The sequence below is a fragment of the Suricata suricatta genome, chromosome 6 (genome assembly GCF_006229205.1).
Source record: "Suricata suricatta isolate VVHF042 chromosome 6, meerkat_22Aug2017_6uvM2_HiC, whole genome shotgun sequence".
Classification (NCBI taxonomy): domain Eukaryota; kingdom Metazoa; phylum Chordata; class Mammalia; order Carnivora; family Herpestidae; genus Suricata; species Suricata suricatta.
The window spans coordinates 105,167,439-105,176,577 of NC_043705.1; the positions used below are offsets into that span (position 1 = coordinate 105,167,439).

General features: G+C 39.2%; 1 long non-coding RNA gene across 1 annotated transcript; it reads left to right on the top strand.

The window, feature by feature from the left end:
- Positions 1–1,096: 1,096 nt before the first annotated feature.
- Positions 1,097–2,687, top strand: LOC115294727. The gene is made up of 2 exons (XR_003910091.1): positions 1,097–1,255; positions 2,491–2,687. It is a non-coding gene; the product is annotated as an uncharacterized LOC115294727 (long non-coding RNA).
- Positions 2,688–9,139: the final 6,452 nt, after the last annotated feature.

Here is a 9,139-nt window from a genome sequence, read left to right on the forward strand (position 1 = left end):
CTGAGTTTCTGTAATTGGTGTCTCAGATTTTGTATTTAGTGAAGAGTCTGAGTTATGCAGTATCCAAATTTGTGGCATGTCTGAAATGTTCAGTTTGGCTGTTTCAAAGAACCATCTGGATTGATTCAGCTGTGATGCATCTGGTTAGATTGGTTATGGGCCAGGTTAAAAAAAATACACTGGATGGAGCTGCCTTTCAAGAATCTGATTATTTTTGCTTTAAACGCTTGGCCATAAAATCATAAAATTAGGAAACAGTCTCAATGGGTAAAAATGCTTCCAAAGAGTCACCTATTCTAATCTTGACTTACTATTTAGGAAGTTTTCCTTCACATATAACTTAACATTTTCTTTCTACAATTAACAAAAAATGCCATATTACTGTGTTTAGCTTCAGCATGGAGAGTAAAGTCTTCCAGGTAATCCTGCAAAGTTGAAAATTATCACCATAAAATTGTGGTCACATAGATGACTTTAGATTAACTGTCAATTTCAGGTAGCTAATAGTGGATTTCAAAACCTTCTTCTGACCAATGATTATTTGTTTTGACAATTTTCCTCCAAAATGTCTGATTTCAGTTTTGCAATACAGTAACTTTTTTTTTAATGTTTTATTTAGTTTTTTTGATACAGAGAGAGACAGAGCATGAGAGGGGGAGGGGCAGAGAGCGAAGGAGACACAGAACCAGAAGCAGGCTCCAGGCTCTGAGCGGTCTGTACAGAGCCTGACGTGGGGCTCGAACCCACGAATGTGAGATCTGACCTGAGCCGAAGCCGGAGGCTTAACCGACTGAGCCACCCAGGCGCCCCGCAATACAGGAACTTTTACTCCTCTGTTTTTTAATCATCTAGTTTTTATCTGCAGTAAGTAGTTGAGTTGCATCTCACTGGACAATCTCATATGTTGGCTCTTTCTAAAATGGAAAGGCTCAAGAAGGCAACCATTATTTCACAGAGCATGTCAATGACTTTTTAAGACATGTTCTTATACATTTGGCCTCTTAACAAAGTTTGGCCTGAACAGAACACTGGGGACTGAATGGAACTCATCCAAGTACAATAGGAATTCAGAATGGCACCTCTCCTTACAGATGACCTAACACAGGGTACCTAGTCACCCACCTCTGACCCTTCCTGAGAAAGGCCCCCAAACCAGACTTACTGCTTTGTCCTCATCTTCAAAAATGCCACCAGTTCCATCCGCTTCTCAAGCCAAACCTGAGTCATTTTCACTTCCAGAACAGCCAATTCACCAGTAAGTCCTAACCCCTCTGCCCCCAAATTATATCTCCAATATATCAACTTCTTCTTAACGCAACTGTTACCAGCCTTCAAAAGCGACCATTATCTCTCATGTGCAACAGTGTCCTACCTGGACTCCCAGTTTTCACTTTTGTCTCTGTGTCTTCCATTATTTTTAGGCAAATAAAAACATCATAATCTTGCATTCAGGGATCACCACTAAAGTTAACATCTTAGTATATGTGTCTAAGGATCTTTTTCTATGCATGTATGTATACATGTGGGGTTATTTTTAAGTTTATTTATTTAGAGACTCCCAAGCAGGCTCTGCACTGATAGCCCCATGTGGGGCTTGAACTCACCAACCGTGAGATCATGACCTGAGCCCAAATCAACAGTTGATGTTCAAATGAATGAGCCACTAAGGCACCCCTACATGTGTTATTTTTTTAACCAAAGTGAGAACATAGTGTACTTACTATTTTTAATTTGTTTTTAGTTGATAATATCACCTCTCTACTTCAGTAATTTAAAACAATTCTTTAATGATCCTGAAATGTTTTTACAGCTTTTTTCCTATTCCAGGATCATACTAATTCTACTTAAATATAGCATAGTCCCTTTCTTATGTTTCTAACTTATTGAAATGACTAGACAATTTTCTTAACATGTCTTTTTTTTTTTTTTTTAGAGAGGACTGACCTCTTGTAAATGTAAATCAGATCAGTTGACTTTCTTTCTTTCTTAAACATATTAATGAATTCTCACTGCATGTAGAATGAAATCCAAATTCCTATTGCCTACAAGGCCATATGATCTGCCTCTGTACAAGCTCACTGGTTTGGTCTTCTGACAACTCTTTCATCTTACTCACAAGTACAGTCATACAGGCCTAATCTCAGATCCTCAAAAACTTCAAGCTTTTCTTACCTCAACACCTTTGTACCTGCCCCCTTCTCTCTGATCTCAGTTTTCCTGTCTCAGTTCAAATAGCCCTGCTTCTGAGAGGTTTCACCTATTTTCCAATATAAAGTAGTCATCTTCCCCTCTCTTTGGTGACTACATTAACAATGGCCCTGTTTTCACGCACCTGTGTAATTCCCTCCCACACTGACTCTGGGCTTGCCCATCTGTTGATTTGGCCAATAGGACACTGAAAAACATGACAACCACATATGCTTAAGGAACAATCACACACTGGGGTTTGTGCATTTAATATCCACCTACTAATATTATTCTATTAAGCAGCTTTGGAAGGAATGCAAAATGACAAGATAGAGTCCCCAGAGAATGAGAGGTCATCTTGGATGTTCAAGCCCCAGATGACCTCCCAGCTGACTGTGGTTGCAGAAGTAACTTTGGCTATAGCACATGGAGGAGAACAACTTGGGTGAAGTCCAGTCAACCTACACATTCAAGAGAATAAATAAATCATTGTTGCTATATGGCAGTGCATTCTCAGTGGTTTTTACACTGCACTTGATTAACTGAAACCAGTTCCTCTTTATTTTAGTGTATTTCACAGCATTTATCACCACTTGATATAATCAAATACTCCTGTCCCCCTGATTATAGTCCATCTCCTGCCATTGTAAGGTCCATAAAAACAAAATAGTTTTCCAGATCATTTACCATTGTATGTACTTTCAGTGCCTATGACAGAGCCTGCCACATAGTAGACACTCAATAAAATGCGTTTAATGAGCAAGTAAAAGCTGCAAAACCTGAGGAAAGTTTGGGGAGAATGTATAAAAGACAAGCTAGAGCATATCCAAAGATCATCTAAGCCAATCTTTCCTGTTACTAGTGAGGAAACGTAGTCCAGAGAAGAAAAGGTTAGAACAAGGCCTAAGCAGTAAGAAAGAATCTGCAAACCAAGTCTTCTAGAAAGCAAACCATTCACTTATAGATTAGGAGTCCCAGATCCAAGAATACAAAAAAGTTCTGTAAGGTATTCAAAGTGCTATCTATGAAAAAATGATTTCAGACTGGAAGCATCTGGATTTGGAACTGTTTTCCTGAATTCAGTCTGGAGTAGAGCTCTATGGTGCTGCTGGCCATATGACTACCCATTTTGTGCAACCTCTGGGCAGTCACAACTGCACAACTGGACTGTAACTGCCTGCTAGTGACTTAGAGCCCCACAGAAGCCTGGTATCTCAGCTCCTGCTATAGCACTTTTCCATGCCAACATCCTGTCCTCGAGCTGTGGTGGTCGTGTTTTTGGTGTTTTTTTAAACCATGGTATCATCCACGTTTACTCTGTGACACTGACCCCACTAACTACACGGACAAACTTACCAGTCTCTATTCATTGTTTACAGTATGTCAGGACCTTTGCTAAGTGGTTTTCATGAATTCTTTCATTTAAATATAAATACTATTGTAGCATGTACTGATGAGTAAACTGTGCCTCAAAAAATGTAGGTGATCTATCAAAGGTTAACAACTAAAATAAGTAAAGCAGTCCTGCTTCAAATCTCTATATGCCGATCCATAAATCTTAAAACCTACTGCCTATTCTCTGTGATGCCTCAACCTTCATGGGCCTGTATGTACCAACCTCAGTCCATTTCCCAACCCTGGATACCCCTTCACTGGGAGGTGCCTCATTTCTTGGAGTTCAAATTCACTGTCATGCTTAAACTGAGAATTTGTGGATTTTAGTTGATCTGTCACATCTTCCAAGTGGCTCAGAAATAGTTCATGCCTTAACTCCCCCCAAAGTATCTAATCTTATATATTTCAAATCTGCTGGCAGCCTAGTGAGAAACATATTTTGGGATAGAGCAGCTCTGAGCGCTTGGCTATATGAAAGATAACTTCCCCCATATCTGTATTCTGGCATATTCTACCCTGTGTAAATATTTAGTTATGTTTAAGAGTGGGAAACAGTCATTTTATTTAGAACCTTAAGCTTAAGGAAACTCAAACACCATTTACTCCAGGATTTTTAGTAATATATCATTTTCCTCCCATCCTCTCATGCAAATACAGTACATAAAAGATAAGACTCATGTTTCCCTGATTTAACAAAGTATGTGTGGTAACTGTAGTGGTAAGGATACGGAAAGATTAGCAGTATCTGGCTCCTTGGCTTTCTACTTTTGCCAGACAAGCTGAGCCGGGAAAAAAGTGACTACTCAATGCTATACAGTTTCCCAAATAACAATATAGTTACCAGTAAGTGTTAGCACCTAGCACTTTGATGCTAAAATGCACAACTTAATTTAGGGTATGCACCACCTCTTTACCTGGATAGTAAAGTGCTTTTTCTTTTCCTGCCTCTCCAAGAAAAGAATTGTTTCCCCCTTTTTTTCCAGGCCCACCTCCCTGGATTCTCTAATGGTGCACACTGGTTGCTGCCTCCAGACTGGGTTGCCTAGCAACTAAGCTCTGCAGGCTTCCTAATAGACAAAGGCTTTTCCTTCCAGTCCAACGGCTCTACTAATGCTCATTGTTGACAAGGGAACAACTCCCTACTGAACACACTCTGTAATATGGAGGCAGATTTAGGGACATGGTGCCAGGAGCTATGGATATCTCTCCTAAACAGGAAGGTGAATACAAGTTTGAGGGCCAACTCATTTTATTGCACGGACTATTTCATACATTGATAGATGACAATGCATGCATTTCTACTTGATGACTCACCAAAATTATATTATAGAAGGCATTTTGTCACAGTGGAATCTGAATTCAGAGAACCATTCATATCTCCATCTTCTTGACCCATAGAACTGACAAAGAAATCATCTGATACGGCAAGGTATACAACCACACATTTTGATTATTTCATGCCTATCAACTAAGTGTCTCAGATGTAAATTCCATTTAACTAGAAGCCCTTGAATTCATAAAGCACTTTCAAATCCTTTCCACCGGATCCTAACATTGAGCCATCATCAAGGTAGGCAGAACATGAAATGGCATTCCCACATAACTAGAGATGAAGTGACTCACCCAATGGTTGATAGAGATAAGGAGACAAAGATTAGTCTTTAAAACCAGTTCTTCAGAGTCCTCTGGCTCCAGGTACTTGTTCAGCTCTGGGACAGATGCATCTTCATATGCAAAATGATTATATATATATATATATATATATATATATAGCTTGCCTGTTGAAAAAGAGCAGAAGGTCACTTTCCAAATTACTAAATATGCTTAGAGAAATGTAACAACTTATTCTGCATTATTCAGCAAAGCTATAACCCTCTTATCCTTCTGAATCAAGGCAATCAGCCATTAAACACTAGATTCCTGATGTCTCCATAGTGTTATTCTCAGATAGCATGTGAATGCATGTAGAAAGATATGCAAGCAACTAAATTTTAAATACGGATTGGCAAAATGCAATTAAATATACCCCACTATTGAATATGGCCAGAATTCATTACTTTTTTGCTTCTTAGGAAAAAGCAAGATAATAAACAATGATCATAGCAATCATGTCTATTTTCCTTGCCTTTGTGTCTTCTATATGCTTCACAGAGCCTGGCATATACAAGTCTTAAATATTTATAGAACTAAAGACTAAAGAAGAAATCAGTAGGTTACCCATTATAGCAGAAAGATCTTGTGTTCCAATTCCTACCTCGTATCATCCAGTTAGACCTTAGGTTCAAAATTAGGAAGATTTTTCTCCCATTTTAGTATTGCTAAAATCTTGGAATATTTTCCAGTGGAAAAATAAAAGACCTTTCCTTTGAAACAAGACTAGACACCCAACTGTAAATCCGGAGTCATTCAGATAGAAATTCACATTGAAAACAAAGATTCAACCAAATTAGAATTGCCCTTCTTACCCTCAGTATTTTAAATCCTCTTCTTACATTCATTAGTATTCCATCTTTGAACACAATGATCATCAGTGTTTTGCTTACCTAGTTTTATAATCCATTATTTTTTTTAATGTGTATTTTTTTTTTGAGAGACAGAGCATGAGTAGAGGGCAGAGAAGGAAAGAGACACAGAATCTGAAGACAGGCTCCAAGCTCCGAGCCATGAGTATAGAGCCTGACGTGGGGCTTGAACTCACGAAACCCGAGATCATGACCTGAGCCGAAGTCAGCAGCTTAACTGACTGAGCCACCCAGGTGCTCCTATATATAATGCATTGTTTTTAAGGCAAGTTTTTCATAGCACATACAGCAAAGTAATCAAAAGTATAAAATATGGATTGAGAATGACCTAGGTAAAAGGCCTCTCTTCCTAATGGCTGTGTGACTTTTGGGCATCTTTGAACCAGTTTTCTTATAAGCATAATGGGAATTATAGCACTTGTGTCAGTGCAGTGGTAGATATTTAATAAGATATACCATGTAAGACTTTTTGCTCAGATCTGGCATAAAGGGCTCAATAAATGTTAGTCATTAAATGATACTAAATCATAGTAATTTAAATAAGTAAATATATGGCTTTATATTGAGTTCTTTTTTGAGGGGTCCACATTCTTTCATCAAGGACCAACATGCCCCAACCTTTTCAATCAACACAAAGAAAGAGTTCCTAATACATTTCCAAGAAATGTGTTCAAATAGCATTTAGCAAGACTTCGTATCCTTCTAGGACCAGGAAGGAATTCTAGAGAAGCAGCAAGCTAGATCTTTTCCATGAAGGGATTTGCTGTTGGTATTCTACGATCTCCATTCTCTTCCCACCTCCACCACCTGGAAGGAGGAATTATTCAGTACACACTGTTCCCGTTCCTCCCTATGCTGGATAGAAATGCACCATGTTTTTCCATCACATGCTAGATTTTTCTGACACCATCTGTTCTCCTAAGCCCACGGCACACAGTTTGCCTTGCTGTCACAACTCTATTTGAAAATGTCGAGAAAAAATGTGATGAATGATTCTGAGGAATGTTGTTTACCTACCTACCATCCACCATTGAGTTGTAGGGATTTGGGGCTGGATAAATTACTGAGATTCTATGATTAGTCCTACTTAATATATCACAGTTTGAATGAAAGAGACAAGAGCTGATTGCAAAGATTTTTCAACCCAGGAAGAAACTGTTGTTACAGATCAGACTTTGGCTCTTATTTACTAAGTTCTGGTTTCCACTAGGTACTATGTTAACCACCTTCCACACATAACACAATCCTCAACACCCTAATAAGACAGAAGATGCTGGTATCATCCACCTGCATGGTTGGGAAAGTAGAGGTATGGAATGATGAGTTAATCTTCTCACATTAATACAGCTAGTAAATAACAGAGTTGAAATATGAATCCAAGTTATCTCCCTCTAGACTCTCTGTCCTTGACCAATGTATACAATGCCTCCCACAAGAACAGTAAACTAAGAGAACAAGTGGTCTTGCACTCTCTGGTTCCACCATTAAGAAGATGTCATCTCTCCTGGAGTTACAGTTCTATTTTGCCATTATTGTAACATTAAACCATAAGGAAGTTCATTAAGGGCAGAGACCATGAAATACTTACGTCTACACTTACATACACATTCACGCCACCTTTAATCATGCATAGTAGGTGCTCCGTAAATATCATTGATTTATCAAATGGAGACTATTAACCAGGGTGATAAAATAATTTATCACCTAAATTAGGGTATGTTTGAGAGGGAAGGGGGTCCTTCTATGACAACAGCTACAAATTGAAATCATCCTAGACAAATTAGGCCACATGTTTAATTGAGTTATAACCTCTGTTAATCTATTCAGTGTTATGAGCTCCCTCTGAAATGAAGATTAGAGACAGCTTTGAAACAGTTAAATTGGAACACACACACACACACACACACACACACACACACGCGCGCACACACACAAAAGGGAAAAAAAGGAGCCATCTATCCTAAACACAAACCCAGAAACAGAGACTATAAAAAAGACAACCTGGATGTCACCCTGATTTTGTTTTCCCTTTTATAAATGTATTTGTGATTTTTTTCCCCACTCCTCAGCAGATGCTACCTGATTTGTGCTCTGGCTAATGTCACTCACGTCAAGAGCATTGCCAAATGCAATGAGGTGCGACTGACACCAGGAAAGATGATGAGCAAGGAGAATGGCAGCTGGCTTCATTTCCTTCTTGTAGAATTTTAATGAATCAAGGAGCATTCTGATAGAGTACATCTGTACATGCTACACGCAAAGCAGAATGCTCTCAATCCAAACTCTGAGATCTGAAAACTCTCAAGTAAGCTCCACCCTCATGACAGGGCTGGATGGGTCCTGAATAGAGGATGAGGATTGAGGAATACATGCAACACCAGCAGAGCCATAGGAAAATGGCAAAGAAGCGATTACAAAACTGGAGTTCTCTCTCACTCTTTGCTACTGTACTTTTTTCTGACTTAGGAAAACTATTTGCCTTAATTACAAATCTACTAATAATAATAATTAAAGCTACTTTAAGCAAAAACAATAAAACGGGGCGCCTGGGTGGTTCAGTTGGTTAAGGTCCGACTTCGGCTCAGGTCATGATCTCACAGCTTGTGGGTTGGAGCCCCACGTCAGGCTCTGTGCTGACAGATCTCTGAGCCTGGAGTCTACCTCGGATTCTGTGCCTCCCTTTCGCTCTGCACCCCCCCACTTGCATTCTCCCTCCCTCCCTCCTTCCCTCCCTCTCTCTCCCCCTCTCTCTCTCTGAAAAATAAAACAACAACAACAACAACAACAACAACAAATAAAACAGTTTATCTCAAGGATCAACAGGAATTTCATGGAAGCCAAGGGCAGGAACACAACAGAGTCCCAGAAGTACTGCAAATCGTCTTTAATTATTGCTTTTTTTTCCCTATTAATCTGCTTCTTTCTCTTCTCTGTCCATCTTTCTTCTTTCCCCCACCTCTAGTTTTCTGATGAAAACAGAATAACCCAGGTTTTCATGGTATTGGTAGCCACAAGGAAGGACTATTCTCAATTCT